This window comes from Microtus ochrogaster, assembly GCF_000317375.1.
Source record: "Microtus ochrogaster isolate Prairie Vole_2 chromosome 6 unlocalized genomic scaffold, MicOch1.0 chr6_random_2, whole genome shotgun sequence".
Classification (NCBI taxonomy): domain Eukaryota; kingdom Metazoa; phylum Chordata; class Mammalia; order Rodentia; family Cricetidae; genus Microtus; species Microtus ochrogaster.
The window spans coordinates 13,921,425-13,945,979 of NW_004949095.1; positions in this window are offsets into that span (position 1 = coordinate 13,921,425).

The window sequence follows — 24,555 nt, forward strand, 5'->3', positions numbered from 1 at the left end:
CAAGGTGGGGTGGAGTACGTGGGATGTCAGTACCATGTGGAGCCTGATAATGGTCTTGTTTTAGCTTTTTTATTGATGTGCAACAAGCTACAGCTATAAACACAGTTCCCAGAAAGAAATTGCCCCTTAAATTGAACCTTCTGCCATACTTGCTAACAGATTAGACCATCAATAACTGTGGAGAAGTGGGTTGCAGATCTAGAGCCTAGTTACTCTTTATCTTGCCATATCACCAGCCCCTAAATGTCATTCTTTGCCCACATCTGTGCTGGACCTAACATCCTTGATTGTATTAATTTAATGAAACACTAGTTTCCAAGAACCAAAATTCTAAAAATAGAAATCTGAGGTCTATTATGGTAAAAATATAATGGCACTATTTCCTGAGTGGAGGCAGCAGGCAGCCAGCCACAAGATCACAGTGGGCCATGAAGGCAGCTGGTCCCAGGCTGGGAGCCTCGTGGCTGGTGTGGTTAGTGAGAGACCTTGACGGGTCAGGCAGTCCCAAGAAGAGCCAAAGAGCCGCAGCCATGGCAGGTGAGAGACAAAGACCTATCAGGCATGCCATACAGAGAAAGTGGATATTTATTTAGTGGGTTATGGAGGGGAAAAAGAAAGGGGTATAGGGAGAAGTGGGAAGAAGGGAGAGAGGTAGAAACTGCCTCTTTAGGAGAGAGATGAAAAGGAAGTGGGGGAGTGGGCAGGGCTTGTCTCTTAAAGGGACAGGGCAGACCACTACAAGGTCTATAGTGGGAGTCTACTTTACTTCAATCCACCTATTTAATGTTTCCACCAAAGTATTTAAAAGGTGCCTTGACCTATGACTTCCTTTGTTCTGTTACTATAAAAACTCCATCAAGCTGCTGACATATTGGAACATGGAATTAAGGGAAATATAAATCTTTGTTCAGAACCATGGTCATTCACAGTTTGCTCTTGAACAATCCATCCCTTAACCTCTTTGAGGTTAGATTTTTGTGTTTTTTGCATCAATACCAACTGAAGCAAAAATGTATCCACAATCTCAAAGTTTTCACAGGCGAGGAACATAAGATGGTGACCAAGGTATTGGTTGAGGCCTCAGTTGTCCTCCGGGAGGCCCTTTTCTAAGTCACACAGGCTGCTCGAAGAACTTGTTTGTTTGTGCTCTTATGACTGTGGCCCATGTTCTCTTGTTTTTTCCTGGATCCTGGAGACTGCCCTCTGCACAAGCAGAAGGTTCATGATATGGTTGTCAGTTTTCTTGCTCCAAGTGTTAAGGGCTTACCTGACTATCCAGGACAGTGGTTCCCAACCTGTGGGTCACAAACGACCCTTTCACAGGAGTTACCTCAGGCCATGGGAAACACAGATATTTCCATTGTGATTCATAACAGTAACAAAATTACAGTTATGAAGTAGCAATGAAAATAGTTTATGTTTGATAGTTACAACAGCACAAGGAACTGTATTAAAAGGTCACTACTTTAGGAAGGTTGAGAACCACTGTTTTAGAGTAAGATGTGACTATGATGACATCAGTAAGTTCATTTGTCATATAAGGTGATATAACTAAGGAGCGATCTCTCATCCTGGTCACAGGGTCCCACCACATCCAGGAAGAACAAGGAGTAGGGTCACTGGGCATTATGCCATCTTAGAATCCTTCTATCAATCCTAATACAATCTTTCTTCAAACGAGTGAAGTTGGGATGTTTGTCTTTAACTCATCAAGGGAGTAGAGTTGGATTTAGCTGAGTAGCAAAGCAAGCCACACATTCATCAGGCCTGACTTTTCTATTAAACTTGCCATAGTATGTACTTGGTTTCTTCACCAAAGGCATTAAAATTTGGTCACCCATGGTGCTATGAAGGGATTAAAAAAAGAGATGAAAATCCAAAGAAGTGGGTTCTAGCAGGGGTGGCTTAGGCCATTATGCCTTTGAGGAAGTGTTAGTATCTTGGTCTCTCTTGCTTTTCTTCCTTTTATTTCCTGACCACCATGAAGTGAGTAACTTTGTTCCATCACATTCTCCACACTGAGAGCCACCACAGGCCATAAAGCACTGGGGTAATTGATGATGGATGGAAGCCTATGAAACCACAAACCCAAATAAATCTTCTATTTAAATTAATTCCTTTTCTCTTCCCTTCCTCCTTCTTTCCTTTTTTTTTCCAATAAGGGAAAGTTGATTGTTGATTAACATAGTAATTCAGTAAGGCACATGAAAGCTAAATAGAAGTTAGGTCTATGAGATGTGAAGACTAGATGAGTCATTTATTCAGCCATTCAATACACACATGCAGCATACATACGAAATACAATTCTAGGAGAGAGTACAAAATTTATGGTCCTATATCTCTTTCTGCAGAGAGTCAAGGTTGTAGCCTGACCATGGTAAAAACTGGAGCACATTTGTAGACAATGGTATTTCTGGCACCTGTATAGAATAAAAATTTTCTACACTTTTTACAAATTTAAACACTTTTCATTGGCTTGAGGTTTTCCTACCTCTACTTGCTCAACTTAACATGTAGTATTGGAGGGTGGTCCTGATTTCCTCTGGTGGACCTTAAGCCAATGTGCTGAAAAGTCCTTCTAGCTCTGGGTGATTCAGCTTAGGTTATTCGAGCTCCATGTAAAGGTACTGATATGTAAGTCCTTGGAGAAAGTTGGAACTGTCCAGAGAGCACTTTCTGCACACTTCTTCATCTAGTGTATGCCAGTGGCACCTTACTGGAGTTCCACTGTTCTGGCAACTGAATATCTTCCCAGCTCTCTTTTGTCCAAAGTCACGATAAAACTGGCTCATCTATCTATCTATCTATCTATCTATCTATCTATCTATCTATCTATCTATCTATCTATCTCCTTTTACCATCTCTATCCTTCTGTACCATAAATGATGTTTTGGAGTATAGTATTAGACACCTTGATTGTTTTTAAAAACATCAAAATAGGAGCAGGAGACATGGCTCAGCAATTAAGAGTGCTTACTTCTCTTGCAGAGGCCTGGGTTTTGGTTCTCAGCACCCACATCAAGTATCTCACAGTCAGTTGTAACTCTAGTTCCAAGTATTTAATGACCTCTTTGGCACCCACACAAATGTATGCATACACACAGATAATAATTTTTAAAATTATTAAAATATATGGTCATCTGCATATTATATATTTCTATGTGTGACTAGGTGAGCTGTCTCACCTAGGTCAGTAAGAAGGGATGGACAAAGTGTCTGAATTCTTTTGTGCCTGTATATTATATATATACTGAAATATTCTATCAGGAACCAACCTCCCTAAAAAGATCTGTTTTCACAATATGCTAATATCTTCTCCACCCTGATGATATATTATGAGTTCATTATTCCAAATTCATCTTTGATGTTATTTTATACAGTTGAAGTTATCACAATAGATTAAGTTTCAGAAGTATTAAGTGAAATGAATTCTACAAATAAGCAATTGCCTGCCATTCTGGGTAGGAAGATGAGATCTGATGCTGTACTGTTTTATTTTCTCATAGATGTGAGTCAGTGTCTGGCTACACTATCCCTGCTGTATACACTACCAGCGCCTTAGTAACTCTGCCATCTCGGTTATGACTGGCGTGGTGTTATAGTGTTTGTGGTAATCAGTCCTCACGTAATAACCACAATGTTCAAAACAAGTGATGGTGGCCACTTGAGCATGAGAAAAAGAAGTCATAATGTAGATCTTTTAAGCAGAAGAATAAACATTTTCAGCTTAAGAAGGAAAGAAATTCTTAATCTATGATTGTAAAAGTCTTCAGTACAATGAACTATTAGTGGGGAGACAAAAATAAGCATATATGCTAGGCGAGATTACCAAATCCTAACCAGTAGACCATCTGTAGTATCAGGCATCTACTAAGAATCCTGGAAAGTATTCCCCTAAGGTAAAGATGGACTGTTCTACTGCAGTCTGCTCAATCTCACTACTTTCTGTTTTATTGAAGCCTAATGGAGGGTCTTATTTTTTGGTAGGGTATACGTGAAAGCTTGGTGGATGTGATGTTTTGCTTTAGTTCAGCTCTTAGGTTTGAACATAGGTCACATGTTAGGTTTACAAAGGATACAAAGACAACAATGTAGCCGTGTCTTCCAGTCACAATAAAGTCCAGGGTCACACCTGATAGAACCTCTTGGAGCCCTCTGCTCCCTAGGCTCCATCTCCTTGAATGATCTAATGAGGCCAGCGATGCTGTTTTTCTGCTTAGAAATCCACTCATATATTATATTAATATGACCCATGAAGCATGGTAATCCAGCAGCATTCTATTCATGAATCAGCAACAGCACTCACAACTATGTTAAAATTTAGTTGTTTTTCAGTCTCCAGGCTCCAAAACTGAAGAAAATTGAGCATGATTGTTTAGAGTTTGCTGTCAAATGCTGGGGAGTTGATGTTAGCTCTTACCGTTATTTCTTCTGAACATAAGTTCCAAGTTCACCATGAAGTGACTTTCCTCATTAACCCAGGGATCATTTGAAATAAAGTAGGGTCCTTATTACAGCAGAGCCTTTTCTTTCTTTCTCTCCTGCTTTGAACACCATATCCTAAGTTCTTCTGTAATTCTGCACCAGAGCATCACAGAATCTGGGAAAATACACATCTGGCTCCATCTGTCCCTCTTGCCCCACATCTCCTCTTCTTCCTATCTGTCTATTTTTAATACAGTTCTATGGAAGAACCAGGAGTGCCCGATTCAGTTGTTTTCATTTTCTATAAGGCAACATTTCTTTTAGGTACAACATTTCTTACTATGCCATGTAGATTTTCATTTTACCCCAATTTGGTAAAAATAAGTATAAAGAATATTAATGCATTTTAACATTTGCTTTTCTTTATTTTTCAGATTAAGAAAATACGCATCATAACACTTTCTTAACATAATGTGTTGATTTAAAAGTCTAGGGAAGTGCATTATTTTACCACCTCACTGCATATCAACTACCCCTGAAGCCTTCTGAAGGATTTACCCCTGGGGTTTCCAAAACACTTTCAATTTAACCCAGCAAAAGTTACATACTTTCTAAATACCAGGCTTGGGGTTATACTCTGGAGTGTAGAGATGAATTAGATGCTGCCTCAAAGAATCTGGTGGCCAATGACATATGTTCCCCTTAGTCTTAAAACACATAGCATTACTGAAGTTCATCTTCCCATCGAAAAAGCCCTTATATTTATTGAATTGTATTGATTATTTCAAAATAATGGGCAGCAGTTAATTTATTTCCCTACAGAATAGATTTAGTTGTAAACCAATATCCGTGCAATATTTTTCCTTATTAATATTTTGAAAATCAGCTTAGTTTGCTTATCCTATATACAATACGTATTTGAGCTTTAAAGGGGTTTTGAGGCAAAAGAGAATTGAGTGGGGTGAGTAGCCTCATACTCTAGTTTGAACATTTATGTGCTGGAAGTTTGCTCTCCAGTGCAACCGTGCTGGCAGCTGGACTTTAAAAAGAGGAGCTTAGGTCATGGGTATCTTGGCTTCTTGTGTGGATTAATGCTCTTCTCATAGGGATGTAGTTCTCTCAGGAGTGGGCTTGATGAAGAAGGCAAATACAACTCTTGGTTTGCTGATCCATAACTTTCTCTTTAGTCAGGCTGGTCCCACACAAACTCATATGTAGTGAAGAGGCAAGCAGGCTTGCTTTTCATCCTTCCTGGCCCCCACACAGCTAGCTTAGCCTCAGAATAATTATATGGAAACTGTATTAATTTAAACACTGCCTGGCCCATTAGCTCCAGCCTCTTATTGGCTAATTCTCACATCTTGCTTTAACCCATATTTAGTAATCTGTGCAGCACCATGAGGTGGTGGCTTACCAGGAAAGATCCTAACCTGTGTCCGTCTCGGGTTGGAGAATCATGGCGTCTGCCTAACTCTGCTTTCTTCCTCCCAGAATTCTGTTCTGTCTATTCCACCCACCTAAGGGCTGGCCTATCAAAAGGCCAAGGCAGTTTCTTTATTAATCAGTGAAAGTAACACATAGACAGATGACCCTCCTACATCACTCATGTTTTCTCCTGCCTCTTTTTTCCAAGTGCTTGGTTACAAGCCTATGCCATCACCGTCCATACTTGGCTGTTTGATGTTGTTGTTTTGTTTTTAAATTCTTTTAAATAGAGTATTATTTTGATTTTTTTTGTGTGTATGAAAGTCAAGTAATCTAACAGGGACCATAATTTGCCTTAGTAAAAGAAGACAAAATGTCACTTGGTTTTAAAGAGACACTTTAGAATTGAATGTACAGTTAGAGCAGGCCAAAACTTATGACTAAATCAGCCCCAAATTTCAGTAGCCTAACAATAAAAAGGTATTCTTAGTTCATGCTCTACTTCAGTAAGAGACAGCAGAGTAGAGAGCCAGGAAGGATGGGGGTCTAAAGGTATGAGGCAGATAGATGGTCTTCTTTGTGTGTATCCACAAATTCAAAAACCTCAAAATCCTCTGCTAGGTCTTCTGGCTTTACTAGAAGATGAGGGAGAAGGGGAAATTGTCCACAGGGCCACTCTTGGACATTTGTTTGCCAGTATCGCACTGTCTAGGACTCAGTCATGTTGCTTTACCTCTACAAGGTAGCCAGGAAAGCCATTTCAACTTTATATCAGGATGAATTGGAAATGAGCATGATAATCTCTGTTAGGTTGTCTGGCTATGACAGAAATAGGCAGAGGGAGAAAGCTGTGCAATATGGCAGCTACGTGGACAAACATTACTGGACCTAGACTGAAAATACTAACATGACTAAGTGGCCACAAACAGGGTCCAGGTAAAGTCAGAGAAGAGACTCAGTGCTCTTGTTTCAAAGGCAAGTCAGCAGGGATCCAGGTAAGGAATGCAGCCAGTCATCCATTATCAACCGCTTATCTGAAGCTAGAACTCTGCTCAGTGTACTTCCTGGCATTCAAACAGGAGAATCATAGAACCAGCATTCTTTGGAGAAAAGCCAACTTGGCTCTGGGTTCAGAGCAAAGTTAAAAGATACTAGCTTAATATTTTAAATAGAACTGATAAAATAAAACATGGAAGAACTTGGAGTTCTGAGGAACTGTTGAACTACTGAATGTCTCAAAGCTCAGAGTTACATTTAATAAGAGAATGGAAAAGCCAAAGAGACCTAGCAGGAGGGTGAAGCCGTCCGGTACGGTGGTTTACAACTGCAATCCCAGTACCTGGTAGGCTGAGGTGGGATGGCCACTACACACATTTGAAGCTAATCTGGGCTACATGGTGAATCCAGGTCAATATGGGTTACAGAGTGTGAGACTCTTTCCTACTGTAGAACAATCTTTTTTTTATACTGTGAGTATGCATTACTTTTATTAGTTAATAAAGAGTTGGCTGGCCAATAGCTAGGCAGGAAAAGGTTAAGTGTGACTTGCAGACAAAAAGAGAGCTTGGGGTACAACAGGGTGGAGTCACCAGAAGACACAGTGAGAACAAAATGATGATGCTGTGCTAAAAAAAAAAAAAAAGATTTTTACCACATGATGGAGTGTAGATAAGAATATGGATTAAATTTAAGTTGTAAGAGCTAGTTAGTAATAAGCCTATGCTATTGGCCAAGATTTTATAGTTAATAATAAGTCTCTGTGTGATTATTGGGGAGCTGGCTGGCAGGAAAGAAAACTTTTGCCTACACTCTCTCCCACACACTAAAACAATAAAAAATATCTCCCAGAGTTCATCTGGATTGCTGGTTTTGACAAGCTACAACATGGATTTTGCTTCCTGTTTTCTAGTTTTAAGGACAGCCAGCATGTGGAAAAATACTGAAGGAGATATGGACTGATCTGAGACCCTTTGCCCATTGGGTTTACATCTCTTTTAACATTCAAAGTTGCACTGGAGCCTCCCAACCCCTTTCAAGAAGCAGTGCCTTCATTCCATTCCCTGATCACTCCATTCCCACTCCTAGATAGACCAGACCATAATGTATAACGTGTTGGGTGAGTCCATTCCCCGTCTCTGTTAGCATATGTGCATCAGATGAGCTAAGTTTCCATGCAACAGTTTTGCAGAAGAGCAGCAAACCAATAGACAGAATGAGTAATTATTGCTGTCCGATATGTACCAGATGTACATAATCACATTCCATACAACTTTGTAAAACTCAAAGGCATGAATACCACAAAAGTTAAATAATTCTTTCAAGATTACTGAATTGTCCCAATGAAGACACGAGTTTTGAATCTACATTTATCTTTTTTTAGATCTCTGTTTGTTGTAAATTCCATTGATCATGATTATGGTTTTGTTTTATGAATTATTTTCCCTTAGTTTTTAATTTCATAGTCTTCCTAGACAAATTTACATTTTGTGGTTGATCCTTGGAGAATCAACGTTCTGTGAATAAATGTGTGGTGGCTCAATTTATCAATTAGGGTGCTTTCATATGTTTTAAAAAAACAAGACAAACAGCATAAACCACAAGCACGCAGCAAGGCTGTCTATTTCTCTCATGAGAGGAAGCTGAGCGAGAGAGAGAAGTTCAGAAGCTGGTGAGTTTCGTAGTAAGTGACATCACTGCAGCTCTGGTAGCTGTCCTTTTCTCTGCTCTCAGTGACAGTGACTCCTGCTGTCCTCTGACAATGGCACCAGGTAGTTTTCTTCTTGAAGCTGTTGTAAGCAGGTCACAATGTTCAGAGGCAGAAAGGAAACTGCTAGACTAGTTCCTTGTTTTAGGAGCAAGAGAAGCCTTCCCAGAGCCTCAGCAGACTGCCTTTGATAGCTATGTCTTTGTTAAAATGGTAACACATACCCATGGCTAAACTAACTGCTTTCTAAGGGAAGGGGAGTTACTCTGCTTGCTGCAAGCTACACGGGCTTTGGGGTTACCTAGATTATCAACATGTGAACAAAACTAGGACAAAGGATCAAGACAAAGTCCATGAAGATTCCAAATTAATTGATTCGGAATCATATGGGAAAATGTCAGACTAAGACTTGCTCTATTATTGTGTTGGGGACTCAACCCACAGGAGCAATTTAGCTCAATACCTTATTTGACATCCTTCTGCAATGACTTTTCTAATTGCTGTGTGACCTCCATTTTAACACACAGGAGGAAGGGGACTCACCACTTACAATCTGTTCCCTTTGGGGACAATTGTTTTTCTTAGGAAGTTATTTATTATGACAAATAAGTTGCTGTGATTAAATAAGCATATGGTGTGCATAGCCACAAATGTGCTGTACAGAAAGGAAAATGGGTTTTAGAGCCAGACAGACTTTAGTAAAGTATTTCAGGCTGCCCAGTGACGGGTGTCCTGATAGATTTCTGTCAGCTTGAGAGAAGGGAACCTCAGCTGAGAAAATTCTTCCTTAAGATGGACCTGTAGGCTAGCCCATGGGGCATTTTCTTGATTAATGACTACACAGGTGGGCCCAGTGCATTGAGGGCAGTGCCACCCCGGGAAGGTGGTTGTGGGTTGTATAAGAAAGCAGGACGAGCAAGCCAGTCAGTAGCACCCCACCATAGCCTTCATCAGCTCCTCCTCCAGGTCCTGCTTTGAGATCTTGTGCAGACCTCCCTGGTAAGAACTCTAACTGTAAGCTGAAATAAACCCTTTCCTTCCCGAGCCCCTTTTGGTCATTGTGTTTTATCACAGCAATAGAAACCCCAGCTGAGACAACCAGTCAGAGTTTGTGATTTCAACTCCCAACATGACATCTATCAGCTGTGTAAGGAAAGCGTGTCATTCCTCCCCCTCTCTTCCTAGGTCTTCATTTTCTTTACTATACAGTGAGTCCCACAGTGGTGTTCACTTATTGAGTTGAGTGAGGTAGTAGATGTATAGTCTTAACATTTAAGACCATTAAAATTAATGAGGACCTAAGAAAATGAGTTGAATTCTCTGCAACTCAGTGAAAGTGACAAAAATCATTCTTACTTTTAAAGTTTATTATAATTATTAACTGAGGCTAAAAGACACAGAAAACTCTCTCTGTCTCCCTCTCTCTGTCTCTGTCTCTCTCTCTCCCCACCCCTAGCTTACTTGCCCAGTGCCTGCTACTATGCTACTATGTTTGAACGTTTTGTTTCCTTTCCTAGCGCACGTTGAAACAAACTTTGTGGAATATTATCTTCAGGTGTGATCTCTGTGAGGGATTCAGTCTCATTCTTAGGAACACATGAGAATGCCCTGTCCCCTCCAGAGAATGCAGTAACAAAGTGCCATTTGGAACACAGAATGCAGTTCTCCCAAGATACCAAGTCCAGTACCATGTGCTTGGGCTTAGCTGCCTTGGATTCTCCTCTACAGGATCATCCTAAAGATCTAGTAATTCCGTGTTTCTGGGTGGGTGGGTGGGGGGTGGGGCATGTCTGCAGGTCTCAGACCTTGATCAGTATGCCTATTTCCTGCTTATTGGGCCATAATCTTTTCCAGGACAGAAGCAAATCTTACTCATGCTACTTTCTGTAATGTACAATTCCTGGCACACAAACTGGTGCGTAACATCTGTTTATAACTGAATTAACTTTTCTCCCTGCTCTCTGTAAAAGACAATACAGTACAGCTATTGCTATACATATTGTGAAAAACGTAATTGTTTGCATAGCTAGTTAGATGGGAAAAGCAGGGAACACAAGTGTTTGAGAAGTCTGTAATGCCTATTTCATTTCTCCCCTAAGCAGATTATCAAATGTCTTCATCTCCTATGTCGTTCCATCGTCCTAGTTCAAATTCCAATTGCTGTAATAGATACCATGCCCAAAATCAACTTGGGTAGGAAAGGAATTATTTGGCTTACATGTCCTGATCATAGTCCATCACTGGGGGAAGTCAGGGCAGGTTGTCAAGCAGGAGGCAGAGTTAGAAACCATGGAGGAAACTGCTTGCTGCCTTGCTCTCCCTAGATTGCTTAGCTTACTTTCTTACACACCCAGAACCTGCCCAGGTATAGCACCTCCCACAGTGGGTTGGGCCTTCCTACAATAATCATTAATCAACAAAATACTGTGCAGACTTGCCTGCAGTCCAAACTCATGGAGGCAATTCCTCAAATGAGGGTGAGGATCTTTCTTCCCAGATGACTCCAGCTTGTGTCAAGTTGCCAAAAAAAAAAAAAAAAAAAAAAAAAGCCATCATGGAGTTTTATCTACAAAGACCACCCAGTCAGTGAAAAGACTTTATGTCATATGGACTAGTTTTCCATTTTTCTTGCTCTGGCTGGGGCCACATTTTCAATTCCTTATATGTACTGTAGGTAGAAGGATGATTAAGATTTGGCTTTTGTTCTTGAAGAGCTTAGGGGTCAATAGAAAATAAGGACCGTGGTAAAACTAGATAGAGCTCTGAGAGCTAAGACATGCCTGCTACTTACATACTGAGCTATGCCAGCTGACTGGATTTTCAGTGATTAACTAAAGTACAGTCTTGATCATTGCTACTCTAAGCATGCTTTACGCAAATAATTTCTTTCTGCCCTTCAAATGGTTGCCTGAATCTCTAGTAAAATATGATCAGTGCCACATTAAATCAACACATAAGCATTGACCTATTCAACTCCCCCCCTCTCTCTTATGACCCCTGAAGGTAAAACTTGGAATAGAGCATAAAGACTTCTAATACCATGTCATAGAGTTTAAAGTTCAAAGCAAAACAATTCTTATGACCTCATGGGTTTCCCAGTGCAGTTAATTTTAATGCAGCTTGGTATTCTCTTGGGGAGCATCAACATCTGCACACGGTTCCTGTGCTCTTGCTCTTGCTGATAGATGTTGACTTGGGTCCAGCCTCCATATTAGCAGCCCTAAGAAGCCGCTCCACACAATGGCTGCCTTTAGCTTCGTGCAACCCCTTCCTTGAAAATCTTTGCTACACTAAAACTCTCAATAGCTGTCCAGACACGGTTTACACCTTTCTGGGACAACAAGGGTGTGCGATTTTTGCTTTCCAATCTCTAAAAACCTGCCCCGAGGAACCATTTCTTCAGGAACGAAGTAAATTGTCCCGGTGAGCTGATGGCATGGACGTCAGCTGGGCTGGGATGTTTGCAGACTCAGACTTTCTGGGGACACTCTGGCAGTGCATGTCTTGGTCAGGAAGAGAAGCCTCATCCCAGTGTTTTCACTTCTCAGTCTGCACCCTCACTGGCCCTCCCTTCCCGACCTTTCTCTGAACTCTTCCCGGGACCAGAGTTAGATTGGGGCTTTGTTTTGTGCTTTGGGCAGGAGTCTTGGGTTAGCCGAGGTCAGTTCTCCTTTTATCGAAAGCAGCGCACCCTCCCTCATTCTTAATGGAAAGACTTCAACAAAAATACATTCACACATAAGTCTTAGTTTTCATTGAGTTCTTTGTTCACAGAAGAGGTCAAGTTCTTATCCCTGCGGGTACTTTATGTCTTAAGCAATGTTTTATTAATTTTTTTCCCAAACAACTTCTTAGTCAAACTTAAGTTGGCTCCTATCTTCTGGATTCTGACTCTGGAAGTCTGTGGATGTCTTCTGCTTCCTAAAATTTTAATCTCCACATTGCCTCAAAGCATAAGGCAGAAAGGCAGCATCACAGAATAAGAACTCAGAACTGAAAAAAACAAAACAAAGAAAAGCCCCAGGTTGTAGCACAGGCCACCCATATCTGTATGGCCCCTGATGTGGCGTGGCCCCCTGACTCCACCCCAGCAGCTGACTCCGTCCAAACGGTAGGCTCTAGGTCTAGATCCCAGACCTCTTTATGGGTCCCAGTGGCAACCTCTGCCACAGAGCTCAGCACAGACCCCAGCTGCAGCTGGGCCGCGGACCTAGACATGGCCTCAGGCAGCAGCTCGGCCTGGTTGACATCCTTGTTCTAAGTGGTAGCTCTGGGTACTCAGATCAGAATGGCTCCGACAGCAGCATGGCCCCTGGACTCTAACAAGGCCACAGGATGCAGCCCAAACCCCGGACTTCATGTGGCCTTTGGTGGTACCATGGGGACATAGGCACCAACATAGACCTCAGTTGCGGTAGGACCTGGGATGCAGACATGATCCTCGGCAGCAGCCTAGGTCTGGCTGTCACCATGGTCCCAGGTGATGGTAAAGGCCATCCAGATCAGTACGGCACAGCAGCAGCTGTGGATCCGAACACGGCCCTGGAGGCAGCCCAGCCGATTGGATGGCACTCGGTGGCAACAGGAGCCATGGACCCTGGCGGCAAGCTGGCCTCCAACATCTTCCCACTCCTTTCCATCTGCTTTTCTTCCTTTATGTGTCTTTCCACGGCGCATGGACCATTCTGTTTCTCTGTCTCTCCCATTTTTCCCACCCCATATTTCTTTAAAATGACGGAATCCACATGCCTAAGGATTCAGGCTGACTTTCTTCTCACCTGCGGGGGTTTTGAAGGTCCCAGCAGGCTGGACCTTGTCTGAGCAGACCTGCATCAGGCAGGTATCAAAACCTCTCATTTTAATAAACGTGTTTTCTATTTAAAATACTCATTCCGTGCTTTTCATTTTTCCTTGCTTTTCTGTTAATAAACATTTATTATTGGTAACTTTCCTTCTTTGTTATTCCGTTTTAAATATTCTTTTTGTGGTTACCATAGAGATTTACAATATGCCCCTGTGACTAAGTGGAATTTATAATTTTAGCACCTCCGTGAAAATTCAAAGACCTTAGAATATGCTATGATAGAACATGTAACCTTTCTTCTTTTCATGCCATTAATGTCATAATTGCAGGTATATATTATATATATATATATTATATATCATATAATATATGATGTCTGGAATATTTCCCCCTTATCTCTACTATCCACTCATTTTCATCCAGATTCTGCCACACCCCTCCAAAGTATCTTAGGCATCAAGCAACGAGACAGACTGGACTGTCCTGTCCCTACCTTACTTGCTGGACCTCTACTGTGCATCTTCTTGCTTTATATTTATATTTGAATTGCTATAACATTCTGTGTTGCACTGGCCTTTTTGGGTCCTCACCTCCTCACTGGTCACACTAAATGCTAGGATATCCTGAGGTTCAACCTGGAGATTAGTCATAGTTTAATAACGGTGCTGAGTTCAGTGCCTGTAACTTTGCAAATCCATGTTGATTGGTAAGTTATACAATAAAAATAAATGCACCCCACTGAATAACCTCCTTGCTATTTTCTGAGTCCTTCTGTGGATCACCATAAGCCAAGTGTTGACACTTGGGTCCTTTCATCAATGAGGGGGTACTAGTGTTACCCCATTTTACAGATGAATATGCTAAGGTTTTAGGGATTTTGTTTATGTTCCTCAAAAACCATAAAACCAGAAAGTGGCAAGGCAAAGTCCCAAAGTCTGGGCTGTGTGACTCCAGAGCACAAAGGCTTACCACAGGGACACAAACTAACAGGCTGCTTAATGTCTGGCAGTGCCATCCCTTTCCTGGTTTCTATCAGCTACTGCCAAGAGCTGATGGCTGTGCCATTTCTAGTAGAAGACTTTCTGGATGACGGTCACTGTCAGTGAATTCTTATAAGCAACCAAAAAAGTAAGTGAGAAAATAAAATTTTTACCATGCTTAGATATAGCAAACAAATTTCTGAGTTCATCAATACTCCTGAGCCATGGTGAGACTGTATTGGGCTAGATAACTTTTAAAGGTATGCAACTCAAATTCTCCTCAAGATCTAGGTGTGAATTAGACTCTCAGAGACAGAACCTGGGCAATTCCAGGCCTTTTGTTTTATGTGAATCCTGCTCACTGAACCCAAGCAAACATAGTCTATAGGCACAAGGAAACGTCAGTGGGTTAAGCATGGTTGCCTCCATTTCCTAAATGGATATTAAGGACCAAAAGCATTACACACAAGTTCACACTGTGCTCTGAGGGAGTTAAAGAATCTTCTAGAAGAGAGTGACTTGTGATGAGAGTGCCAAGTAGCCCCAAGAGACTGCGGAAGTGCAGGGTACTTTTCCTCCCTCTCAGCATCTCTCAGCAGCTTCCTCTGCACTGTGCCAAAGCTCCCATCACAGTCGAATGTGGCGATGACATGCTTGATCCTGGGAGGCAGACATTCTGTTCTAGGGTAGCCTTTTGGAGGCAATTTCATCTTGCTGCCTGGAAACATATTTCTTGACTTCCCTGCCAAGAAAGCGGGGAGGAAGGTAGGAGGATCTGTTGGATACCACCCTTTCTCTTCATAGGATATTTATTCAATTCCAGTTCCTTTCGGTTTCAGGAGCAGCCTGTCCGGAGTATCATGTTCCGCAAAGGGCAGAGGTGTATGGTACAGGCGGGACTTGCTGCCTCTGGTGAGGAGAAGAGGTTCTATATATAATAGCTGCTATGCGAATCCAAACATCACTACATCACACATTATATCTTCTGTGATGGGAGGGGTAAATGTTGAGCTGCAGCTAAATCACTCGTAGCTGCCAGAGCAGTGCCCTTGATGAAACTGGCCATGAAAATTAGTTCTCTTAATTTAATTGGAGTTAAGAGAAATTTAGAAACCTAGACTTAACCAAGGGAAATAGGAATAAAAATAGGTTTTAAGAGATTAAAGGGAATGCATTTGGGGATTTATTTAGTAGAAAGAATTAACTCATGGTGTCTACTATTTGCGAAACAGACTGTATTTTTCAAAACACACGCATGCTGTCAGCTAATGTGATCCTCTGAGTAACCCTTTAGTCCAAGCGAAGAAATTAGGTATCTAAACATGGGTCCATTATCTGTTACGTCTTGTCCACAGAAGACAGCATGTGCTGGAAACTGATACTCACCCTTCTGGTTCCAAATCCTATCTGTTTTCGCTGAAACATAGACTCACGGTTGAAACTCCCTAGTGTGTTCAGAATAGGATGTTATTATTACATCATTTCTAGCACGGTATCCCTTAGACCAAAGCATTGGGAGGACAATGACATTTGTGAGGGATTGAGGACTTTTGTGCTGGTCTTGGCATCCTTGTATGAAAGAAGTCATACAGAACTATCCTTAGGACAGTGTTTATTCAAGGAATTCCTATTGTATGTACACCCAGCGCTCTGACCTGACCACGTACTGCAGGACCCAATACTGCCTGTCACTCAGCCTTCTTCTTCCCCTCCCTTGGGAGTGAGGGAGATTTTGTCAACAAGTGTGTTTTGGGTACTGCACCAGGCACCATGGGGAACAGAATAGAGATTTATTGCAAAGCTCTGGCTCCCAGAAGCCTGAAATCAAGACTAATAAACACACACACACACACATGAAATCTGCAGTGCCATTTCTCTTGGCAGGGGCATTTCCAAGAAGAGACCTGAGAAGCAAGAGAAGCCACAGCAAGCAGGGACCTTTACAGTGGACACCAATGAGGGGCTTAGTAGATTGAAGGGGGCAGGCACGTATCTCCAAGTGGAGGGACAACATTGGCCAGAGCTTGTCAGACAGTAAAGACCGGAGTAAGAGGGAAAACTGTTCAATCAATCTCTCCTTTGTTAAAAACATGTGCAAATGCATATGTATTCATGTGGTGTGTGTATATGTGTGCACACACACATGTGCTCACACACATGCTTGCATATATGCTCACACACATACAAGGGGACATTAGAGGAGGGGAGACTGTTCCTCAGTTGATTCTACCTTGCTGTATAAAGCAGAGACTCTCATTGGCCTGGAGGTCACCAAGCAGGTTAGGCTGGCTCATTGGCAAGCACCAGGGATTCTCCTATCTCTGCCTCCCCAGCCCTGGAGTTAGAAGCCTGAGCCACCCTGTCCGGCTTCCCCTTCTTTCTTTCTTGTGAGTTCTGGGAAATGAAACTCAGATGCTCATGCCTGTAAGACAAGCACATCAGTCTCTCCCCAGTCCCTCAAGCAAGTTCTTCACAGGAAGGATGCATTAAATACCAGGCATGTCAAAAGCAGGAGCAGAAAGAGGCTTATCTTTGGTGATCACATTGCAGGGATGCCATCCTTGCTGGAGACGTGTATATTATTGACCATGATGCTCTTGGAGAGGTGGACTGCTCACACTTAGTGTATTGATTCTCAGGGAAGAGGAAGTTGTGGGGGGATAGAGGAGAAGGAATGAGAAGGGGGTAGGTTTCTACCAAACACATTGAAAAATTGATCCACAAACACATGTCCTCCCTTGTCTTTGGAGGTTGATTTCTGTTACTGACCCTCCACTGGGAGAGCTCCCACTTTCTTCTCTCTTCCCTGCTCAGTATATGCTTTCTTTTCTTATGGAATATTTGGTATTTTTAGCCCAAGCAGTTGCTGTGGCAACCACTAGAGCTGAACATTTTGTTTCCCAAGAACAAATGCTTGCTTAAATATAAAAGCAATTTGCTGTTGTTCAAAAGAACCAAAATTTCTAGCATGTAATTCAGATCATGCAAGTGAAATTGACATTTCTCTCCTTGTATGGATCCCCCCGTGGTCATAATCTCCAGGGCCAGGTGAGATAGGATTAATGTTAACTCCAGATATGGTGATATTTTTCTAAAAGGAGAAGAAGAAATGATTTTTATGGTGTCTTCTTCCTGCTCCAACATTTCGGGAGATCTCACCAAGGAGTATTCCAGACAAGGAAGGTGGGGATCATTTCTTCCTTTCTTCCTCTTTTAAAGGGGGAAGACACACTCACAGACAATCTTGTCTGGCCTTTCGATAAAGAGATACTATCTCTTTCATGCTTAGCTTACCTGCAGACAGTGCTAGCACTGAAGACAATGGCTTTCTGTTCAATATTTTGACCTTTCTTTACTTTCTAGAAAGTTCCTTGACCACGTCTGAGTATTTTTTTAATTTTTTTCTACTCCAAGAACACTGCATGCACACATTATAGACTGTAGACTGCAAACATCTCTCTATTTTGGTATCCAAGACTCTGGAGCTTATTCTAGCATCCAGTTTTTTTTTTCCCCAAGTATATTTGAGTGTAAGAAACGACCTCCCACACATTTAAATGAGAAATTCTTAACACTGGCTCTGTGAACTTGAGTGAAAAAAATTCACAACATTATTTTTGATAATCTTAAATAGAGATTCATCATTCTCTTTCTCTATAAATATAGATAACAAAATTCTGATGGTCAATTTGCCACTGCTTTAAGCCTTATTTTATTATCTTTGTAAGAGTTATACCAAAATTGTGTGCCTTAATATCATTATGTTGAAGCTATAGAAATTATTAGATATATAGTATAATACACACACACACACACACACACAGAGAGAGAGAGAGAGAGAGAGAGAGGGGGGGGGAGGGCTAAAAAGTTGTTTTCATGTTGAGAATTATACTTAAATATAGTTGTCTTCTATTATAATGTTATATTTTATTTTATATACTTGAAGTTTTTGTTCTGAGAAAAGAGTCTACAGGTTTTCAGAAGGCCAGAAGGAGTCCCCAGCACAGCAATCCCTTCCAAAGTCCTCACCTGTATCCGGGCAATGGCATGCTGGCATTTCTGCATCGTTGGCAAGCTGCCTCTGAAGGACTCGATTCACTGAAATTTGAGTCCTGCTCTTCTGCAGCATGACTTGGATTTTGTTAAAGATGTGGTACTTTGGATGAGGTGTCTCCTATAAGTCTGTACATTTGAATATCTGATCCCAGTCAGTAGCCCTGTTTGGGTAGGTTTAGAAGATGTGGCCTTGTCAGGAAGGACATCACTGGGGTCAGTTTGGAGCTGAAAGACTTGGCCATTTTGAGTTTCCTCTCCCTGATTCCTGTTTGCTTTTCTGAGATGTGAATCCTCAGCTCTCAGCTTTCAGTTTTAGTCACCATGCCTGCCTGCTGCCATGTTTCCTGACTGTGATGGTCATGGATTCATCCCTCTGGAACTGTAAGCTCCAAATAAAACCCTTTCTATGAGTTGCCTTGGTCATGGTGTTTTGTCTCAGCAATAGAAAAGTAACTAAGACAAGAAACTTGCCTTCTTTAGCTGGGGAGACTGAGACACTCTTTTTTTCTGAAGAACCTGTTGGTCACAATTCAGTATAACCCCAGTCTGGCTCTATACTATATTTATATTCTTTAAAAGTTAAAAATCTTATTGATAGAGACAATCCCAAGGAAGAAGTGGCATCAGGGTGTTATCAAAACTCAGAGATCAAATGGAGTATTCGAAGCAGGAAAAGACTTGTGGTGGTTTGAAAGAAATTGATCCTCCAATGGATTGGCACTATTGGGAGATGTGGCTTTGTTGGATTAGGTATGGCCTTGTTGGAAGAAGTGTGTTACTGTGGAGGCATGTTTTGAGGTCTTGTATGCTCAAGATACTTCACATTGTCTCAGACCACTTCCTGTTGTGTGCTGATCAAGATGTGGGACTCTCAGCTGCTTTTCCAGCACCATGTCTGCCTGCACGCTGCCATGTTCCATCAAGATGATGGTGGACTGAACCTCTGAAACTGTAAGCCACCCAGTTAGATGTTTTTTTCCTTTATAAGAGTTTCTGAGGCCATGGTGTCTCTTCACAGCCAGAGAAACCCTAATTAAGACAAGACTTACTATGGAAATTACAGTGTAGGCTCAGGAAAAGAGAAGGGCAAGTTACCAGAGGTCGAACCGAAATCAGGGAATTTAAAGAGCCACGGGATATTATCACTGGCATCCTTGGCTGCTGCTACACCAGATGGTGTGACTCACTGACGATGCCGGGAAACCACTGAACAATGTTACACTACTCATCGACCAGGCCCACACAGTTCACACCACTGCTCACTGCTACTGCGGAACCTTTCTGTTTCCCTCCTACTCTCCAGATGCAGCCCTTTGTTTTCCTGGTTCCATCCTACTGGCTGGAGTCTAATAAGAGAGTTGACAGGTTACCAGCCTTGGGAAACCAGGCCCAGTAAAGAGGGTGGGTACTGTCTTAGTTAAGGTTTCTGTTTCCGTGGGAAAGACCATGACTGTAAACAACCTAGGGAGGAAAAGGTGGTTTGTTTGGTTTTGTTGGTTCATAATACACCTCTCAGGCCATACTCTATCACAGATGGAAATCGGGGCAGGAACTCAATGGAGGAACCTGGATACAGGAACTGAAGTAGAATCCATGGGGAAGTGTGGTTTACTGACTTGCTAGCCTGCTTTCCTATGTGCCCCGGGAGCACCTGCCCAGGGGTGGCACTGCCCACGATGGATTGAGTTCTCCCACAACACTCATTAATCAATAAAAATTCCCCATAGACTTGCTCATAGGTCAATATTTTGGGGGCATTGTTGCAATGTCTTCTTCTCAAATGGCAAAAACTAACCAGGATAAGAATATCGATCAGGAGACAGGCATAGAGCCAGCAAACAAGGTGACATACAAGGTGACATACAAGGCGGTAAAATAGATCTTTGCAGGAAAACTTGAAAGTTAGTTGTTGGGATATCTGAGTACAAATAACTTTGGCTTGTAGCCTTAGAAAATTCATCCATGTCTCCTCTGAAATGTATCTTTCACACTTCCAACGAGTTAGGGTTTTAAAACTGACTATGCAGTTTTAAGCAGATTATGACCTCTTCTGTTCTGAATTTCATTAACTCTGTGTGGTTTCTTGGAATTGAGTCACTGGAAATGAAGACTGAATTTTCTCTTCATGAGTGTTGATAAATGAGTGTGTTCCCGGTAAGTAGAGCTTGTTCAGCGATGGAATGAGGCGTCCTAGGCTTTGCTGAGTTCCACAGAGAACACGTCAGTCTCCTCACCATTGATGTGCCATCACATGAGAGCCCCTTAGAGATAAGCCCTGATTCACACGGAACGTTAGTGTGTGATGTGATCAAGTATTCTGAAAACTCAGTTAATCTTTCTCATATCCGGCTTTACCATTTCCTCCGCTCACCGCATCTTCACACCACATATCAAGGCAGGGAATAGCAGGCCAAGAATGTAAATGTGTCAGATACACCCAATAAATCCCTGCAGTGTGGAGTAAACAAAATATACGTTGCTCCTCTCCATAATGACCTGTTAGCCTTCTGGGGGTCATAGCACATGCCTTCTGAGGAAGGTCATCTTTTACCTCATAGCAAAAGAAACATGGAGGCTAGAGTCACTTTGTTCATAAGGGTAAGTTCGCCATCACAAGGTACCTGGGAGTGTTGTGCCTTCATCAAGAGGAAGCATGGGAAAGGAATCTTCGACTAGTCGGCAGTGACTTGAGAGCTTATTCATTCCAAAGTGAATGGGTTGTGTCTGGTGATGATGGATCTGGTCAGCAAGGACTTTCCAATAAGTAAGGAGCTTAATGTGTAATTTCAGACTTTATAGAGGCCAGCCTGGGTTTCCATCACCTATCAGCCTGTCTCCAGAATGCAGAGGCTTCCAGGTAGGGGTAGGGCAGGGGAAGGGGCCCAGGCTTCCTGGTACTTTAGCTCCGTCGAAAGGAGATAAGCCAGTGGCTAATAACCCAGTACAAATGAGATTTTGAAGCTCTCTGTCTACTTTCTAGACCTAAGGAAAAAAAATATCAAATTTAGTTTTCAAGAGCAACAATTGATCATTTATATGTAAAGATCAATGCTAGAGCTGTTGGGAATTCAGAGATGAAAAACAAATCATTTCTGACCTCAAAATTTCATTAACTGATTGGAATGAATAATATCTAAATAACTTTTATAGAACTGTAATGATTGCTAAAATGTGGTTACCAACTATGTTTTATGAGAGAAGAGTTGTTCTTTGCTTATGAATCTGAGAAGACATCTTACAAGCTATGAGATTTGAGGACTCAGAACAGAGCTGTCTGGTAGAGCACTCAGGAAGGTGGAGCACACCACAATCCCAGCACTTGTCAGGAAGAGATGGGAAGGTCAGAAGTTCAAGGTCATTCTCTCAGCCACGTGGTGAGTTTGAGGCCAACATGAGACCCTGCACATACATTTTTTGAAAAGGCAATCATGATTGTAATGATCATACTGGTTAATTTTTATTGTCAACTCAACACTACTACAATCTGCTTGGAATCTACAGCTGAGGATTGGCCAAGTCAGACTAACCTTGGGCCATGTCTGTAAGAGCTTGATGTGGGAAGATCCAGTCCATTGTAGATAGCACCATCCTCAAGCAAGTAGGCCTGGGCTGTCTTAGTAATCTTAGTATGAGCCAGTGAGAGCCGGGGAGTAGTGTTTCCTTCATGGTTTCTGTTTCAGTTCATGCTCAGTGATGGACTGCAACCTGAAAGTGTAAACTGAAATAAATCCTTTTCTCCCCTACGTGGCCTTTGGACATGGTGTTCGTCGCAGCAACAGAAATCCATCTAGGACAAGAATATTTGGGTGACGTGAAAGACCTTGAATGAAATAGGGGAGTTTAGCAGTAAGTAGAGGGACGAATGGGAAAAGAGGAGGAAATGCCATTAAGAAGCCAAACTTGAATGGAGGCTGGACGTTGGAAAGTGAAGGACACCATTTGTTCAAGGGAGAGCAGCTATAAGTGCCATGCTAGTAAGCCCAATATGCATAGCAAATGAGGTCTCTTTAATGAAAACTAAAAGGTTATATATTGATCAGGTGACAAAAATGTGGCCAGACACCCACAGACGTCCAGCCCTGCATGTTTTCTTGGGGCATTACCATTGGCTAATTCATTGCTTGCCATGACAGTCTCTTCTTTCAAGGCTCTGGGAAGTCCAGCTACTCACCTACTCCTTACAGAAGTGAGCGAGATGGTGGGGAATCATGCTGGGGGAGGATGCAGCAGAGGGCCTCATCTACAGAGAGGTATGATTATTCTCTCATGTACAGGGGACAGGAAGGCACAGAATGACAAAGTCACTTGTCCCAGATTCCCTCTTCCCACTGGGTACAACCGCGTCTGGGGGTGGAAGAATGTTTGGAGGATGGAAGGCAGGAGTGATGAGTAAGCCAGTATAAAAGGAAACTGGATTTTACTGAGATGCACTTTAAGTACTGAAGGAGAGAAACGCGGAGTGTCAGCAGCCCCTGCCCGTGGAGACAGAGATGCCGAGCCTGCCTTCCTGCAGCGACAGCAGCAGACATGCCACAAGTGCCTTTTCTCAGGGCAGCACCATTGCAGCTTTTCAATCCCCCTGCATGTAAACCCCGAGAGTGCCAAGGCGGACCCATTCTAGTCTCTACGATAAGGGCTTCCATAGAGACATCCCCTTCTTCCTTCTCGCCTTCCTTCAGCTCTGTTGCGTTGTCCCTGGGACCGTGGTTTCTCAGCTGAGCTCTTTTCCACTTTATGATGAGGTTTAGTGTGGATGTGTTTTAGTTAATGAGAGTAAGAGGCGACATGGGAGCAAGGCAAGCTACAAATGCGTTTCTCCCATTTCACTCTGTGCTCTAAAGATTCCCTTTGTTCTCAGTAATGGGTAATGAGGCCTCAGGGATCTTGGCCACATGTGCCCTGGAAATGGAAGAGTCTGGAGAAAGCACATGCTTTCCTTACTCGTGTAAGTCCAATGACACACCCTCTTTGGCGAAAGGAAGTGGTATTTTCCAAGGTCAGAATGGAAGCGACAAGCAAAGAGAGGAATCAAGAGTTCTTCTGGGATGAGGAGAAAGGAGAGGGGCATTTGTTGGGTGGAGGCCTTAACGAACAGCCTAACAAAACAGCCTGGTTTCCATACTAAGAAGGACCACTTGAAGGTCCTTGAACAAGGTACGGTCCTCAACACTGCTCTTCTGGTGGCACATGGCCCACCTCTGTTGTTTTGTGCTTTGGAAAGCCTCATTGTTTCCACTGTGGTCGCGCAGAGCCATCCATTGTGTGCAGTGCTGGCCTTCCTCCCCACACTCCTCCACAGTACAGCAGTGCCTGAAGTGGGCAGAAACGCACGGCTGTAGGGTTTCTGATGGGAACAGACTCTTGAGAAAGAAAATGAGGTGTTCAGGGATCTCCATCCAGTGAGTAACACGGTTGTGACTTAAGGTAGCTATTAAAAAGTGACAGAAAAGAGAGGAAGCACAGACCAGAAAATGTATTTTGTTTTGTTTTATTTTTTGAATTGCTGAAGCATATCCCAGCTTCCGTGTACTGAAGGATTGACTGCTGTCATTAAATGCAAACTCTAAAACTCACCGAAAGTGTCTAAAAATTCAAATACAGCTATTAAATCCAAAGGAAAGAACAAATAAAAATAAATGTTGGCATTCAATGATGGGATTGAGACATTTGATTAAAAACCCACTTCCATTTTCCTAAATCAATATTCCTAAAATACTATTCTAAATAATTTCCCCTATACCCATAGGTGAGTGTACCTCTTATTCCTCTTCAGAGAGGTTTCTTTTTGCAACAGATGGAGAATATTACTGTAACTGATGAAAACTCAGAAAACAAGTGCCCACTGGGTGTCCACCCCAGCTGACACATCTGCAGCCCAACCTCTCGACCTTATATTCAGGAGAAATCATGAGAGAAGGGGCAGAAAGACTGTCAGAGCAAAGGACCAGGATGTTCGCTGCTAGAAAGTGTCTCTGGACATGACAGGAAAGCTGTACCCATGAAATCTCAACAATACAGTTGCCCACAAAAGACACCCATAATGACAGCAGCAGTTGACATGCCAACATGGATTAAGAATGTTTCACAAGGTTCTAAACCTGGATGAAAAGCTGTAGGCAATAAATGGATGTGGGAAAAGGGAGAGTTCATTTGCTCCAGAG